This window comes from Sus scrofa, chromosome 14 (genome assembly GCF_000003025.6).
Source record: "Sus scrofa isolate TJ Tabasco breed Duroc chromosome 14, Sscrofa11.1, whole genome shotgun sequence".
NCBI lineage: Eukaryota > Metazoa > Chordata > Mammalia > Artiodactyla > Suidae > Sus > Sus scrofa.
In genome coordinates this window covers 9,060,964-9,079,190 of record NC_010456.5, presented here as the reverse complement: position 1 = coordinate 9,079,190, position 18,227 = coordinate 9,060,964, and the positions used below count along the sequence as shown (strand labels likewise).

Here is an 18,227-nt window from a genome sequence, read left to right as displayed (position 1 = left end):
CTGCTGTGGCACTGGTTTGATTACTGGCCTAGGAACTTCCACATGCCATGGGCATAGCCAAAAAAAAAAAAAAAAAAAAACAAAAAAAGAAATAGACCAACAGACATAGAAAATTAACTTATGGTTAACAAAGTAGAAAGAAGCAGAGAGGGATAAATTAGGAGTTTGGCATTAACATATACACACTACTATATATATAAAATAGACAACCACAGGGAACTATACTTAAGATTTTATAATAACATATAAGGGAAAAGGGAACTATACTTAAGATTTTATAATAACATATAAGGGAAAAGAATCTGGGAAAAATATGTATATAACTGAATCACTTTGCTATATACTTGAAACTAACACACTGTAAATCAACTATACTTCAGTTAAAAAATAAAAAACAAAACGAACAAAAAATAAAATGTAAACCCCTAGGAAGAAGACTCTGCAACTCCTTTGATGAAGGGTGGTGGCAGCCCTATTGGGGAGCAGCGTCAGTCCTGGAGTCCAGGGCCAGCTTCTGCAAGGTTCCCTGGGGAAACCTCTCTGGGCTGGTTTCATTTCTGTAAAATAAAGGCATTAGAGTGAATGACCAAATTTTTCTCTTAACCCTTGACATCTATTGATTCAAAGATGTTGTACATCCAGAAGGGAGAGAAATTGTAAGTCATAGGATTCCGTAGGGACGTGATAAAAGAGGAAATAAATTCTAAGCATTATGAAAAGAGAACTAACTCCATTGGGAGTTAGAAAATGTGAATTCTCACAGGAGTTGAAAACCTATCGCCACACAAAACCCCGCATGAGGATGTTTATAGCAGCCTTATTCATATTGCCAAAACTCGGAGGCAACCAAGATATCCTTCAGTAGGTGAAGAGATGAAGAAGCAGTAGTACATCCAGAGAATGGAATATTATTCAGTGCTAAAAGAAATGTGCTATCAAGTCATGAAAGGCTATGGGAGAAAATTAATGCATATTACTACGTGAAAGAAGCCAATCTGAAAAGGCTACATACTGTGTGATTCTAACTGATTTCTAACTATATGGCATTTTGAAAAAGACAAAACTATGCAAACAGCGAAAAGATTAATGGTTGCCAGGGGTTGGGGAAAGTGAGATGAACAGGAAGAGCACAGAGGATTTTGTAGGGGGTGGGGGTGGGGCAACAGGAATATTCTATATGATACTGCAATCGATGATCAATACATGTCATTATATATTTGTCCAAATCCATCAAATGTAAACACCAAGAATGAAGCCTAATGTAAACTATGGGTGATCATGATGTGTTAATATAGGTTCATAATTGGAACAAATATACCACTCTCATGAGTGATGCTATCTATACATGTGGCGGGGGGTAGGCGGTTTTTGAGAAATCTCTGTATCTTCTCAGTTTTGCTATGAACCCACAACTGCTCTAAAAAATAAAGCCTACTAAAAAATACTGGTTCTAGTCCTTGGCCCTGCTACTAGTCCTTGACTCATGAGTGATCTAAAGCCCAGGGGATTCGAAATTGCTGGCTCCTCACTTCCGTCCCAGCCCATGTCCTGCCCTATCACCTTCTCTTAGCTTAAGAGAGAACTAATATGTGTATATGTATGACTGGGTCACTTTGTTGTACAGCAGAAATTATCACAGCCTTGTAAATTAACTATATTCAATAAAACTAAGAAAAAAATTTCTCTACTCTAAAAAAGGACTATATTGCTGCGACACTCTCCCTAACCCCTTTGTATTCGAGGCTATAGGCAAGGCAGAGTTACCTCATTATCTGAAAAATCCTAGGAATTTCTGCCACTGCCTCCCTGTATCCTGTCAAGAACAGACTGTTCATGGGTTTGAGCATTCATCTAACTTTCACCTGCCATCCAGAAGCAGGCATTTGAGACACCACCCACCAGCAGCAAGATGGATGTGAGTCCCCTGCTGCAAGTCATTAGACATCATGGAAGTCCCTGAGTGTCTTCTTCACAGAATGTCCTCAGGGCCATTGAAAAAGCCAAGGGACTCAGCCCGAGAGGGCACTCAATTCTGCCTGCAGACAAAGTTTCCAGGAGGAGTACTCTATAAGTAACGAACTGGGAATGCTGTACTTCAGAAAGATGGAGTTAATTGATTTGTTCATGGCCATTAGCCTAATTCTGCCTGGAGCTACTGATGGCCTGAGAATGGCACCCCCATCACTTCAGATGTTTAATTACCTTCACTTAAGATGGTCAGAAATATGAAAGAAAAATATTAGCTCCACAGCAAAGGAACTCATGGATCAGAGGCATTGGGCACAGATGGTGACCTGTGTTTAAAATTTAACTGGTCAGAGCAAGACAGATATTGGTTCATCCCCTTCGGGGGGGACTGCAGTTTACCACATTCAGAGCAAAAAGTCTTGACGGGGTTTTTTCCAGAAGGTTCTCTAACTTCATGGCCTCTAAATGCTTTCAGGCTACAGCCTGTCATCTCTAGATAGCCCCACACATCCATCAGGTTCTGCCTCCTTCCTTTTCTCTTTTACTGAGAAATAATTTAATAACTAGTCTCCTGTTAGCTCCACAGAACTGTTCATCAGATGTAAGGAGGTGGCCAGTTGGCCTAGATTAACATAATTCATTTTTAAATCATACATATTCAAAAGGCTCGAAGACGCATCTGGGTATCTTAAAAAATTGTTAGTGAGATGATTAAATCAATGCCAGCATAGCAAATTAGATGTACAGCTGCTTATTTTAAAAGAGGGCCATCCTCCTTAAAAATGATGTTTGTAAAAGATGGTAAATCCCATTAATTCTATGAAAAAAATTTCTTTGGTGGAATTAATTGTCAAGGATGGCATATTTGCTGGAGATTAGTGTTCCTTGCTGAGGTTTCCGGATTCAGCTGAGTGCATTTCTCAGTGATGAACATTTTAAGCGCTTTTCTGCAGCATCACTGGAGCAGAAGAATAAACCTTAGGCAGCCATATCTGAACCTTCGGTTTCCCAAGAATTCAGGAGACTGTGCACAGCATTTTTTTAGGCTGATTCTTCTATACTAATCAAATTACCTAAATTCACTTGATTTCATTCTGTTTGGACCCAGGCTTATTAACATCAAAGGCCCTTTTTATCATTTCTGGTAGGGCCTGAAAATAAAAGGGAGTTTATTGATCATAAAGCTTGAGCTGGTAGGAACCTAAAGCAAAAAGCCAGATGAAGACCTAGACTACACTCCCAGGTTTTAGGAACTTGTATCCTTTTTTCCATCCTCATATCCATAAGATTTGAAGCAAAAGACAAACAGAAATATGTCCATGAACATTCACCCTTTTTTTCACTACTTATTATCTGCTAAGGACAAGACTTTGGTTGATAGAGGCTATTAGCTAATAGCTCCTGTGATCTATCACTTACTTCAAGCCAAAGTCAATTCGTCTTAACAGATTGAAATTTCACCCTGGCCTCAGCTGCATGTAGGACCGGGTCTGCAGGAGATCTGTAGTTGAATGCTAATGGATGCAGCAAAACTGCCGCAGGGTGGAGGTTGTCAGGGAGCAGCTGGGAGAGACTGCTCCAGATAGTGGCTTTTGTTCTGAATACAATTCAGAGGAGCCCTGCCTTAGAGGTTAACGCCTCTGTGTATAAAAGTAGTCCATCTCTGTATTAAATGGCGCTTTCCCCAGGATGCTATTTATGGAGGATTCTTAAGTCTAAGAGAAATATAAATAAAGCAAAGGCTCAGTCATCTTTTTATGTATAATGTCTATGTGTTTTAAGGATGTCACATATGATATTGAATTACAAGTCTCATTTTACTGGGACAATGTGACATTTAAACAGACCAACCTTACTCTAGGGATTTAAAACTCAGAGAATTGGCAGGTACCTCAGAGGGAGAGTCTGCCATCTTAAATTATAGAGAGGAGGGGACAGGTCAGACTGGTTAAATGATTGACCTACAATTATACAGCGGATTGTCCCTAAGGGAGTTTCACAGTTTCCACATCTTCTTCACCGAGAATGAAAGTAGGCATCGCCCAGTCTCTAACTTGAAGACTTAAACATAGATGGACCTAGAGGTCATCATATTAAGTGAAGTAAGTCAGAAGAAGACAAATACCATATGATCTCACCTACGTGTGGAATCTAAAATACAACGCAAGGGACCTTAGCTGTGAAACAGAAACAGACTCACAGACATAGAGGATGGATTCGTGGCTGCCAGGGGGCTAGGGAAGGATGCATTGGGAGTTTGGGATTAGCAGATACAAACGATTATGTATAGAACAAGTCTTACTCTATAGCACAGGGAATTATATTCAGCAGTTGTTTCTGCTGCACAACTAAATTGCTTTGTTGTGCAGCAGAAACTAATACAACATTGTAAGTCAGCTATACTTTAATTTAAAAAAAAAAAGACAAGTCAGCAGGTATCATGTGATACACACACAGACATACATAGGAATAAAAGGTGTTGTCTCTAGACGGAAGTGACTTTTAGCCTTGTATTGTGCTGTTTCATATTCAAATTTTTGATCGTGAAAGTATTGTGAGAACTCAAAAGAAAGCAATAAATCACATTAAAATCAAGACGCATTCTAAGAATCCCCTCTCTAAGTGTCTGGCTCATTGGGCCAGAGGCTCCCGGAGGGCCAGGACCATGTCTCTCTGAGCTTCTTCACATCCTCCTACCTAATAGGAGGCCTGTGCAGGAGGTTTGCTGAATGAGTCAGGGAAAGAACTCGTGAGTAAAAGTCATCAGATAGAAGAATGAACGTCTTCGTCTTCACTTGCCACGTCCACTGTTGCTCTCAAGGCTCTTCCCTACATTATCAGATGCTCTGCTCCAGCCAGAAGATGGCTTTCTGCTCATAGTCACTTCTATAGGGGATAAAGATCAGACTCCTCAAAGACGATGCTCCAAGTAGCATGAAAAGAGCCTCTTTCTGGAGGCTAACATCCCTTCCTCTCCTGTTCCTAGAAGGGGCTCATGTCCCTGGACTCCTCTTAGGCTGAGGTGGACCCTTTGCCTTGCCCTGCCTTTAGCTGGGGATAGTCCTCAGGGCACCCTGGTCATGCCTGAAAAGACCCTACATGAATCCAGCACCAGGATCTTAGAAAACTTTTTTTCTTATAGCCCCAGAGTAAGGTTCTCAGGTACGAATAAGCCAGACCCCAGTTACCTCTAATAGATATTTCATTTCTCCTGAAACCCCCTGGATATTTTTAGTCTTATTGTGTTCATTTCGCCTGACAACTCACTTGGTGAATGACATACAGATGAGGGGACCAGATCCTATGGATGTGAGGAATTGTACACCAAGTGAATGAAGGAGACCCTTTGAGAAGGAGCCTACATGGGAGTGCCTTGTTCTGAGGCCATTCAGGGCATTATTTTATTTCTTGCACTATAACAGAAGAGTTAAGCTGCCAGCTAATTAGGAAGCCTATTCCTGGACTGTGGTCTGGTCATTTTAAGAGGAAATCTCAGAAGGGTAGGCCAATTTGTGGTTTTAAATTAAGTTCTACAGTAAAGCATATATACCTTTCTGTCTCACTTTGTTCGTGCTTTTTATTCTTCACGCAGCTCTACAAAGAAAGTTGCTGATTCATTCTATTCTTCTCACCATCTCCAGGATGAGAGAATATAAATAATTTACATTAAAATACTGACACAAGCAGTGGTTTTGAATTTTTTCCCATTCCTGTCCTGAATTGCCTTTGTGATACCGAATTAAACCCAAAAGACCACTGATGACTGCTTTAAGATCTTAGCATGGTCAAAACTAGTGCATTTGCTGCAAAGTCCTCATTGGAAGGTTAAATAAATATTTCATAGTGTCTCTAGTTAGATGTGTGAGCACAGACATTTTCAAGGACCAACACCGGAATTTAAATGGAGATTCTGGACCGGCTTTGAATAAAAAGCCCAGGTCAGCACAAGAGACCACATGTATGGTTAAGTTGCTGGTTTCTGTGTTATCTGTGAAAGATACAAGCTTTAGACATTTTAGATTCCAGCAGATTTCAGTCCTTGACTGAAGGAATTCTTCTGAAGGCAATTGTCCTGTGACTTTGAGGCCCTCTGAGACTTGGGGAGTTCTACCAGGTGGATGGAAGATGGTCGGGTACAAGCCTTGTGGAGACCCCAGCTGCCAAATGCAGATTGAAAACAGGAAAGGAGAAAATAAGAGAAGACTTGAGGAGGAACAAAGTGGGAAGAGGACACAGACCCATCTTTCTTTAGTTCCCTTTCTCTTTCTGCCCCTTTCCTTTATCTGTTCAACCCTCTTTCTCCTTGCTTCATCCTCACGCTACTCCCTAGGCATTTCCAGTTTCACTGCTAGACTCTTTCTTATTCATTGGCTATTCCCAACATGCATTTGTAACACAGACTTTTGCTTCAACTAAAATTAATGTGTGGGGAGTTCCCGTTGTGGCTTAGCACATTAAGAACCTGACTAATATTCATGAGGATATGAGTTCAATCCCTGGCCTAATTCAATGCGTTAAGGATCAGGCATTGCCGCAAGCTGTGACGTAGGTCCTAGACAGGCACGGATCTGGCGTTGCTGTGGCTGTGGCATAGGCTGGCAGCAGCAGCTCTGATTCCACCCCTTGCCGGGGAACTTACATACGCTGCAGGTATGGCCCTAAAAAAAAAAAAAAAAATTAATGTGTGGAAAGGATAAACTGCAAATTTTAGCATGTTGAGGTCTTCACGAATCTTTCATTGTAAGAGAGAATCGTTTTGTAGGAAGGTAGAAGATGGGAAGCATCAATGTCACTACATCTTCTATAAGACCCAGGTCCAAAGTTGCTAATCAAAAGTACTTTTTCCTGACAAGCCTCTGAATCTTTTCATAACACTGCATAGGTAACAGCCACAACCAACTTATCAGGGCTGGCACATGAAATGAAGCCAATCTGTTAACCTTAATTTAATAATTTCAGTGAAACTGCATGGGTTGATTTCAAGTGTCAGCTTGTAAAGCACTCAGGGACATCACCGAGTGTTTTAATCAATGTAGCGGCAGCACATAAACTATCATTTGCACTGGATGAGCACGGACTCATGTGATTTGCTAACTGTTTGGACTGCTTGTCCTTCTATTGAGCCTGCTGCATAGAGACAATGATACCTATTGCTTTGGAGTCCTCAAATTGCTTTCTAAACAGCTAAGCAGTTAAGTTTTCATGGTTCAGGCTATTGGTTTCACTTGTCATCCCCCCAGAGAATGAGTCCTTCTGGCTGTGGCTCTTGGTACCATCAACTTAGACTTTTACACATCTGCCTATCTCCTCACAGAGGTGTGTTCCACTCCTGAAAAGCCCCCAATAAGACAGTCTGGACTTCTGAGCTCCCATTCTCCATCTACTTGAGTGTCCAGTTGTCTGTGAGAAGATGTGCATTTCTCTCTACCTGTTTCATGCTTAACTTTTTTTTTTTTTTTTGTCTTTTTGCCATTTCTTGGGCCGCTCCTGCGGCATATGGAGGTTCCCGGGCTAGGGGTCGAATCGGAGCTGTAGCCGCCAGCCTACGCCAGAGCCACAGCAACGCGGGATCCAAGCCACATCTGCGACTTACACCACAGCTCACGGCAACGCCGGATCGTTAACCCACTGAGCAAGGGCAGGGACCGAACCCGCAACCTCATGGTTCCTAGTCAGATTTGTTAACCACTGCGCCACGACAGGAACTCCTCATGCTTAACTTTTAATCCTTGGCTCCTGGGATTCATTCCTGTTACTCAGTTAAAGCTACTCTTTTGGAGGACACCCATGGAACTTTGTAAGACAAATGGTCTGTTCTTGTTCTTCATTATCCTGGACTCTCTGCTGAACTTGCCAGTATAGATGGTTCTCCGTGCCCACATCCCTCCCACACCTCTGGACACTCCCTGTCTCTGGGGAACTCTGTCCTCCTTTGGCTATCTTTACATTTCACTCTTCTGGTTTTTCCTGCTACTCTTCTGAGTGTCTCTCAGTATCCTGAGCTGATTCTTTGCTCAACTTTCTTTAGCCGAGGAAGCTCATTACATTCTCATAACTTTAACTGACATTGCTACTCTATTAATCCTAAACACATAAATCGTGTTTCAAATGTATATCTATATGCTATTCCATCAAAGGGTAACGCACAGAATACCTACCCGCAGAAGGGTCTATGTGAATGCTTCTATTGCCAACTGAGTTTTCTTACCCAAACCCCAGTTCTTTATCTCCAAGAGTCTATGGGTTATCCCACTTGGATTATTCACTTGCACCCCAATCTCATCAGATTATAATCATTGCCTTCCTCTGCCAAACAGATCAAATCTCTTCACCTTCACCCTGGCCGTGGTCTCACCACTTTGCAAGTTCCTCAGATTTGATGATCTAAACTTTCTGTGACATAATCCTACTTTTTCTTCACAGTATCTCATAACCTTCCCCTCCATTCCCACCCTGTTCCTCAGGCCTCCTTACCATCTGCCCAGGCTGCTGTAACATCCTTATGCTGCCCTATCAGATTCTTGCCTCTTTCTCTCTTACCTGGACATGCTTTATCACGTCACTTTGCTGGAAGGGCACACTTCAAGAGAATTGTAGTTATCATTGCTTCATTGCTTCATGCCAACGCTTCTCAGTGTGATGTTTAAGATCATCTGCCAACATCTCCAATGGTATTACCCACTCTTCCTCAGCTCACATCCTCTGACTTACGTGGTCTGGCTGCCTCACCAACTCTCCATGCTTGGTCCTACTTCCACATTGTATAATATCATTGTCCTCACCTAGGAAGTCCTTCTTATTGTCATCCATCTCGTCAAATTAAAGTCATCTAAGATATCGTTTGCATACGGTTTCTTCTACAAAATCTTTACTGATTTTCCCCACCCAATCTATCATTATTACCACGCAGTTAATCATTTAATTGTTCTCTATCTCACATTGGGAAGCTTTATCTCTTGCCCTAATTGTAAATTTCTTGTTGGAGGAATCCTTTTGTCTAGCTTTGGGCTTTTCTATGGAGTTCAGCATTGTCTTGGCAAATAATAGATGCTCAATAAAGCACAATGATTTACTATTCCTTCATTTAATAAATGCTTGTCTGAGTAAATTGCTGGGTAAATAAATCAAAGAGTGACTGATGGATTGATTTTGTCCATTGGTTCTGTTTCATACTGTGCTCTCTTCTCTGCACTTTAATTTAAGTGGTGAGGAACACCCAATATTTTATTTCCTTCCACCTCCAAACAATTCTTGGAATAGACTCCCATAAATAAACTGTTGGGATCAAAACACACCTTTGATCACTTTTGGTGAACAGAACTTTAGTATCTGAATGTTAACAACAGAGTAAACCCCAACCAAATGATTTTTGCATTCACACATCAAAGAAACAACATAAATCTCCAAGGAAAGGTAAATTAAACTCTGGCTTTCTTCCTACAAGTGACACATTAAACATCAGATCGTTTTTCTCTTTAATTAACGATATTTCAGAAACCAGAACAAGTGGCACCTCCAATCTGGGTTCTATTTAGTTTAGTACAAAGTGGTTTTTAGGGATTAACTGAGAAAGTAGTAACACAATGGCTCTTACTATTTCTTGAAGAGCTTTGAGCACTACCAAGACTATTATATTTTAAAACTCACGACCTTCATTTAGTAAAATGCACACTCTGTAAAAACATCTCACTTTATTATTTAACTAGTCATATACCATACAAGCATTGTTAATGGGCTGAATTGAATCCCTCTAAAATTCATAAGCTGAAGCTTCCAACTCCAGTACCTCAGAATGTGACTGCATTTGGAGATATGGCCTTTAAAAAAGATGATTAAGTTAAAATGAGTTGGTTAGAGTGAGTTCTAGTTCAATCTAGTTCAACCTGGTTCTAGTTCAGAAATGCTCAATCTAGTTCAATCTCGTTCAATCTCTTATAAGAAGAGGAAGTTGGACACACAGAGAGACAGTGGGGGCACGTGTGCCGAGAGGGACAGCCATGTGAAGAAACAGCAAGAGGCCAAGGAGGTAGGAAGTTTCCTCAGAGGAAACCAGACCTACCAACACCCTGATCTTGGATTTCTAGCTTCCAGAACTGCAAAATAATCAATTCCTATTGTTTAAGCCCCCTAGTGTGTGGTACTTGTTATGGCAGCCCAAGCAAACTAGTATAAGCATGTATATATCTCCCTCCCTGCTAGGCCATGACTTCCCTGAAAGCAGGGATCAAATTTCCTTCAGATTTGTGGTGCTTCACCCAATACAGGTAGTAAGTTATCTTATGCAATGTCATGGAAATGATCTTATGCAGTGTCATGGAAATGAGCTTGTTAGGCTCATTAGAAAGCTCCTTCTTGGAATATATACGGCCCAAATATCTACTGAGTGCTCAGTGCTCTGCTTGACAAATCTGGATGGTATGAAGATGACTAAAACAAAGATTATCTCAAATGAAAGCATGTTGTACGGACAGTTATGAAAACCTTCCGTCTCCTGCCATCACTATATATACCCAGATGAGCACATCAAACTCATCACATTGCAAAACCCCCAGCCAGCAAAATGAAGTGTTAAGAGGTCTGCACTACTCAGAGAACAAGAAATATCCCATGAAAGTCATCCCCACGCTCATCTCTACTCCCACTGAATGGAATCGCAAGATAGGTCTCTTCCTGACAAGACTTGAGTTAGTGACTAGCATACGGGGTGCATAATCCAGGCCTCTGGCCTGTGAGGGCCTCAGACAATCCCAAATTCAAAGCAGCAGACCTTCAGTCTCCAAGGAGAAATTGGCGTCTAAGTAAAGAAACAGGTCAAACTTAGGTGAAAGTGGGCTGAACAGCGGTGAGGTTGAGAACGAAGTTGCAACTAGGTGGGTGTGTGAGTTCACCTAAGTAGAATGGACACCACTTTCAAGCTGGTGGATCAGACTCTTAGTAAATGCTTGTCCTGGTCTAGGCCATCTCAGGAACTAGGATCTAAGTATGCACCCTAATTTAAGGACCCAAGCCCCCAAAGCGGAGGGAAGCTTAGATGATGGCATTATAAGTCTAGAAAGTCAAAGAACTGCATGCAGAAAGGCCAACTCTGGCAGAAAAGAGTGGGCAACTAGCATAGGTTGAAGATTCCAGATCAGAAGTAGAAAACTTGGAGTTCCCTTGGTGGCGCAGTAGTTAATGAATCTGACTAGGAACCATGAGGATACAGGTTCGATCCCTGGCCTTGCTCAGTGGGTTAAGGATCCAGCGTTGCCGTGAGCTGTGGTGTAGATCGCAGACGTGGCTCAGATCTCGCGTTGCTGTGTCTCTGGCGTAGGCTGGTGGCTACAGCTCCGATTGGACCCCTAACCCGGGAACCTCCATATGCCAGGGGAGCGGCCCTAGAAAAGGCAAAAAGACAAAAAACAAAAAAACAAAAAAAGAAATAGAAAATGGGCAAGTATGTCGCTAATGAGCAGACATACCAAATTTTGATGTTATGTCAGAGTCTTTATAGCCACCTGGTGATGTCTCATGGCCTAGCCAGGCTATTGAGTACTGTCCAAAGATAATATATTTCTGATTAATTTTGACAAAGACATTATCTGGTAAGAGACTGGGGCTGTCTAGACAGGGTGGAAACAGAGTGCCTGAAGTAAAATGTAACAGAAACCCTCAAGCAATTAGAGAAATTGGAACAAGTGGCCTCTTCCGGATCTGATAGTGATAACAATAATGATAACATGACAATTACCACAGTAGTGACAGCTGCCATGTATATATTGCTTTCTGTGGGCTGAAGCACTGTACAAAGTGTTTTATATGTACATTCATCCCTTAAATAACTAAGAGCAGTAGGTATTATTATCCTGTTTAACCAAGAGATTATCTTGGTCAAGGTCATATAACTAATAACAGCACACCTGGCAATGAGTTTACACAACATCTGACCCAACATCTATATTTACAAATAAAGTTTTATTGGGACACAGCCAGAGCCACTCATTTATACGTTGTCCATGGCTATTTTCACTCTACCATGGCAGAGGTGAGGAGCTGTCACAGAGACTACATGGCCCACAAACTCTATAATATTTACAATTTGGCCCAAACGGAGAAAGTTTGCTAATCCCTGATTTAGACCATCAAAAGTCTGTGCTCTTGATGATGCTGGCTATAGACTTCTAGGATCTCTGCAACCTTAAGATATCTGCCCAGCTCTTGACTGTATCCTATGACTTTTCTGGCTACCATCTCAGTCTAGAGGCTTTCCATTTCCATCCCCACCCAAAAATGGGGCCTTCTTATGACTTTAAGTGATTCTCTCTGGGGCTGGACCAAGACTCAGGCATACATGGATAGTTCTACTGATGCTGATTCAAAGTGGGCTGGTATATAAAAAAGCTGATTCTTGGGGTGGAACAGTGTCAGGAGGCTGAAGCCATCATGTAGAAAAATGCAAGCTAAAGTGGGGGTTGGTAAGAGACCTGGAGAGAAACTGATAGTCTCAGGAGAGCTTAACTGAAAGAGCAGAAAATAGGAAATGGGTTCTGGGGTGCAGTCAGGACCTTTTGCTAAAAGTTCAGTCAGATGCCAAGAATCCAAAGAGCAAGAAGAGCCAAAATAAGTGGGCTCATTATTGGCTCTCCCAGAAGAGCAATTCCATGACAGCCAGTCTCATGGTCCATAGGTGACTGCTGCTTGGATGTGGTGAGGATTACTAGCTATTGCCTCACCTCTACTCTTGTTCCAAACTGCAGAGAAACTTAGTTTCAGGATGTAGTCAACAGCGACCTCTTCTTTCCTCCCCTGTATCTTCTAAGAGGAGATCCTCCATGCTTGCACACAGACCAGCAGTACTCAAAGCCTGATACACATGGTTCATGGCCTTAACTCTGATCATAACACACCTAAACATACCAGAACGTTCTTCCCTGACCACATCATCCCCTTATGTACATGTGTAAGGCCTATTTTCATTCTCCACAAATTGGAATACTGCTCCAAGGTTCTGCTTGGCCTCTTCTGTTTTCTTTTTTCTTTCAAAATTGTATCGTCAAAACCTCTATGAATTTGCTCATCCCTTTCCCTTCTAATATTCTTTTCAGTAAATGATTCCCAACAGAAACAGAAATTTCAAAATTACCTCATAAAGAAAGCAGAACTCTGCAAGCGAAATGAATGAAAGCAAACATTCACTGCAGCTGACCCAGCCAGAACTAGGAGCTATGAGAGATGCTTTTATTTATTTAGGCGATATTGCACGTATGCTAGATGCTTTCCAAATATTTCAAACCCAGTGATGGAGATAATAAGAAATAATGTATCTCATATAGATAGCATCTGAGTCAGTGATGTAGGATAATGGCTCTGGGATCTACCAGTTCCAGAAAGTGCCCACGACTGGGATACAATCAGCAGTCCCATGAGGTGTGTGAGAGCACTTCTCTAATGCAAACAGGAACAGTGGCTCCAGGGCTCTTTAACTTGAAAAGACAGATATGCCAAGTCCTCAATAATCTCATTGGAAACAAGTAGAAGCCCCTGGAGTATGGCTTAGAAAGTGAGGGTATTTATAATGTGATTAGGTCTACACTGATTATGAGTCATGATTGACATTAAGATGTCATTTCATGGGTTAAACCACATCATTGAAGCCTGAGAGTAATGAAACTTACTTCCAGTGCTTAGAGGATGATGCTGAAGGAACTGGTGGCTCTTCCATGAGCTCCACAGATGTCCAGGATAGGAAGCTGGCCCTTTGGAAGGAATATGCTATGAAGTGAGAATCAACCAGATCATGGTTTTGTATGTCCTAAAACAGATCTAAGTTTTAATCTCCCTTCCTTTTCATACAAACCTTAAGTGAACCTCAAGAAGAAGCAGAAAATCTGAATAATTCTCTATTAAAGAAAATAGTATAATTAAAAACATCACAGAGAATCTCTATGATTACATTAATAAATTTACAAAATATTGTAAATGTAAATGTACTGCCTTTACTGTCTTTACCGGAAATGTCTTTACTGATAAATATTTCATAAGGAAATACTACCAATCTTACACAAATCATTTCAGATGACAGAGAAAGAGGGAATATTTTTTTAATACATTTAATGTGGCCAGCATAATCCTGGTATTAAAACGTGACAAAGACATTTTAAGAAAATTATAGACCAGTATCATTCATAGATCTAGATAAAAAGTTATCAACCATTATTAGCAAATCAAGCCCAGCAATAATATAGAAAAAGTTAATACATAATGATCAGATGAGCTTCATCTCAGGAATATAAATTGGTTTAATGTTTGTAAATCAACCCATGTAACTTTCTGTACTACCAGAATAAAGGGGAAGACATATGGTCATCTTAATATTTGCAGAAAAAGAATTTTCTGCAAATATTATATAAATTCTATAAAATTCAGCAGCTGCCTACAGTTGAAATTCTTACCAAACAAGGAATAGAAGGAAGATTTCTCAAACTGATAAAGCATATCTATAAAAAACCTATAGTTAATGGTGAAAAATTGAATGCTTTCCCACTAAGACCTGGAAAAGAGAAATAAGATCCATTGTCACTACTTCTGCTCAACATTGTACTGGAAGACCTGGCCAATGGAAAAGTCTCCCAAGAGAAATGAAAAGGCCAGTCGTTGAAAAGGAAAATGTGAAACTATCTCAATGCAGAGCTGACACCACTGCCTGTTAGGAAATCTCAAAGAATCTACAAAGTAGTTGAATTCACAAGTAAATTTAGCAAGGCTGGGGTATCCACACCAACATCTAAACATCCATTGCTGGGGTAGCCACACCAACATCTAAACATCCATTGCTATTTCTATATAGCAGCAAGAAAAAAACTGAAAATGAAATTTAAAAATACCATTTACAATAGCATCAAAAAACTCCCCTAATATCTGGGAATAAAGTTTTGCCATTTCAATTATGTCTTGGTATAGGTCTGTTTGGGTTTATCTCGTTTGAGACCCTTGGTGCTTCCTTTACCTGGATATTTGCTTACTTCTCTAGATTTGGGAAATTTTCAAATATAATTTTTTGATCCCTTTTCTCTTTCTTTTCCTTCTGAGATCCTTGTTATGCATAGATAGGCATGTTTTACGTTAACCATAGGAAGCTTACATTATTTTCTTTTTTGGATTTTTTTTTTTCCTTTGGCTTTCTGTCTGCTGTTCTGATTGGGTGATTTCCATTATTCTATTATCTAAATCACTTATTCATTTTTCTGCATTATTCATTCAGCTATCTATTGCCTTTGGCTGAGCTTTCGTCTCAGCAAATGAGTTCTCTAATTTTTCCTGGTTCCTTTTTATAGTTTCGAGTTCCTTTTTTCAGTAATCTGCATTTTAATCAACAGTTCTTAATTCCTTCAGTATTTTTATGATCTTTTTGAACTGGGTATCTCTTAGGCTGAAGAGGTCTGTTTCACTGTCTGTTCTTGGGGAAGTCCCTTGATCTCTGCATTGGGAGTGGGTCCTCTGCTTCTTCACTTTACTTATATTTCTTTGCTCTACGAGTTTAGGAGGAACAATTGTCTACTGCGGTCTTGGAGGGCAGTTTCTATGTGGGAGCATCCCTGTGGGTTTGATATATGGGGTGCGGGGGTAGTTTTTAGTATGGGTGACTATCACCTCTTTGCCCAGTGTGTGCTGGCCATTATCCCCCCGATAAGGGGTGTGACTGGAGTTGGGAGACCAGACCTCATGCTGGATATTGAGCAGGAAGAGGGCTTCCTCTTTGCTCTGTGGTTTCACAGCCCAGTCAGGAGCAGGGTCTGCTCCCTAGTTGTTGGAATAGAAGCCCCCAGACCCCTTTCTGGGCTGTACTTCTGAGCTGTGGGAGGAGATAGATGGGATTGGAGCACCCCCCAGGACAGGAGCCACTGTGTGGTCCTCCACGGTAGCTGGCCGCCAGGGAGCACGCCCTGTGGTGTCACCTGTCACCTGTTGTGTGGGCTCACAGACCTGGCCTCGGCTCGCCTCAACCATGGGAATGCCATGGGAATGTGGGCAATCAGCCCTGGTGTCCCTCAGCCGTGGTTTTTACAAGGCCACCAGCACAGGTCCACTGCAGTCAGGTCCCTGGCCCTGCTGTGGGAGCTCTAGGGTAGCTCAGTCCCTGGCCCACCCCAGTACCCCCTCACACCTCACACCCTCGTTGCACGCGCCCGCAACACCCACAGCCGCTAAAGGTCAGACCTGAACCAGCCCAGGAGCACCCGCTGTCTGTTCAGAAGTCCCACAAGTTCTGAATTTACTAAGCGGGTGGCGGAGGTGTGAATCCAAGGCTCACCTGGCAGCAGGGAGAGGTTTTAAACCTGCCTTCTAAGCCGTGGAGCCCTGGGGCTCGGCTGTGGTTTCAGCCCCATCTCTGCGCATGGGCAACCCTCTGGCCTCTGCTCCAGGTGCTGAGGTGGCGGTTGGCGGGGGAAGCAGGTGAAGAAGCCCGTGGAGGTGGGGGAGGTGGGGGAGGCGCGGGAGGCGGGGCAATACGGAGAGGGTGGGGCTGGGGTCGTGGACTAAGAGGCTGCAATGGCGGCCCCGCCCCTCCCTTCCTGAGCCACTTAACAGTGGAGCTTGGCTTCTACAGCAGCCTGGACTGCTTCTGCGAACACGCCAGGTTGCAGCTCTGCAACCCTCCAGCCCCAGCCCCTTCAGCGTGTCTCAGAGCAGCCAACCCCAGCCCTCTCCCCAGGTCTGTCCTCTGAGCCACTTGTTCCAGTACCTAGCCCCTGCCTGCGCCAGTGGACCCATGTCTCAGGCCCGAGTGCTGCAGGGCGGGGTCCTGGACCTTCCACGTAGGTCTCACTGTTGCAACCTCCTCTGAGCCTCTTTGTTTTCTGTTTGTTTGTTTTTAAATGCTGAATGATGGCCTATGGAGATTCCCAGGCTAGGGGTGGAATGGGAGCTGTAGCCACTGGCCTACGCCACAGCCACAGCAATGCCGGATCTAAGCCATGTCTGTGACGGACACCACAGCTTCACCGCAAGCCACTGAGCTAGGTCAGGGATTCAAACCTGAGTCCTCATGGTTACTAGTCAGATTCATTTCTGCTGAGCCACGACCACGTGGGGAACTCCTCCCCTGAACCTCTTGAAGCCTTTTCTGTCCTGGCCATCTCCCCACCCTGGCCTCACCCAGTGGGCGGGAGATCCAACATTGCCATGAGCTGTGGTGTAGGTCACAGACGCAATTTAGATCCCTCATTGCTGTGGCTGTGATAGAGGTGGGCAGCTAAGCTCTGATTCGACCCCTAGCCTGGGAACTTCCATATGCTGTGGGCGCGGCCCTAAAAAGCAAGTAAATAAATAATTAAAATCCCAGCAGTCTTTTGTTTTAGTAGAACTTGATTAGCTGATTCCAAGGTGTGTGTTGAAAGGCAAAGGACGTAGCGTATGCAGGACAGTCTTGAAGAAGAGGAGAACACCTGGTGGGCTTATGTATCAGATTGCAAAGCTTACTACCATGAGTTAAATTTTGTCAAAGGTATAAGAAATTTAGTGGGGAAATACAGGTATTTTCAATAAATGGTGCTGAAATTGCATAATTGCATGAATTACCTTGATCCATACCTCACCACAAACGTCAAAAATTAGTTTAACATGCACCCTAGACTTGGAAGTAAAAATTAAAATTATAAAGTTTTTAGCAGAGAGCTTAGAAGGATATCTTCATGATCTTTGGGTAGTAAAGATTACAAAGGACTCACAAAAAGCACTAACCATAAATGAAGAAAAAAAAGATGAACTGGACTTCATCAAACTAAGAAAACTTCTACTACAAAAGACAATGTCGAGAAAGTCAAATAGAAAGCCACAAACTGGAAGAAAATATTGAAAAAAAAAAAAAAAAAAAAAAAAAAAAAAAAAAAGGAGTTCCCGTCGTGGCACAGTGGTTAACGAATCCGACTAGGAACCATGAGGTCGCGGGTTCGGTCCCTGCCTTGCTCAGTGGGTTAACGATCCGCGTTGCCGTGAGCTGTGGTGTAGGTTGCAGACGTGGCTCTGGCGTAGGCGGTGGCTACAGCTCGATTCAACCCTAGCCTGGGAACCTCCATATCCGCGGAAGCGCCCAAAGATAGCAAAACAACAAACAACAACAACAAAAGACAAAGACAAAAAGACAAAAAAAAAAAAAGAAATATATATATTCGTCAAAGGACTTGTATTAAGAATACTTAAAGAATTCCTACGAATCAAAAGACAATCCAATGTAAAAATGGACCAAAGACTTGAAGAAATACTCAACAAATGACATCTGA

At 42.3% G+C, this 18,227-nt stretch overlaps 1 long non-coding RNA gene across 1 annotated transcript; it reads right to left on the bottom strand.

The window, feature by feature from the left end:
- On the bottom strand, positions 366–16,393 carry LOC100521685. The gene is made up of 3 exons (XR_307329.3): positions 16,259–16,393; positions 13,623–13,703; positions 366–557 (listed from the first exon to the last, which is right to left on the bottom strand). It is a non-coding gene; the product is annotated as an uncharacterized LOC100521685 (long non-coding RNA).